The sequence below is a fragment of the Eimeria mitis genome, genomic scaffold (assembly GCF_000499745.2).
Source record: "Eimeria mitis Houghton genomic scaffold, Emh_scaff3055, whole genome shotgun sequence".
Classification (NCBI taxonomy): domain Eukaryota; phylum Apicomplexa; class Conoidasida; order Eucoccidiorida; family Eimeriidae; genus Eimeria; species Eimeria mitis.
In genome coordinates, this window is record NW_013571402.1 from 7,168 (window position 1) to 7,428 (window position 261).

The following is a 261-nucleotide window of genomic DNA, read 5'->3' on the forward strand; positions in this document are numbered from 1 at the left end:
TAAGGAGAGGACGGCCAACAGCAGCATCAAAATATTCAAATAAAGATAAACTTCTTGCTGCTGCTGCTGCTGCTGCTGCTGCTTCTCTGCATGCGCTACAACCTTCTTCTTCTCCTCTTACTGCTGCTCCTGCTGCTGCTCCTGCTGCTGCTCCTGCTGCTGCTGCTGCTGCTGCTGCTGTTGAAGCAGAAGGAGAACGCAGATAAGCAAAGAGAGGATACAGAAAACGATTGTACATCATCAGGGCTGCATGCATACACA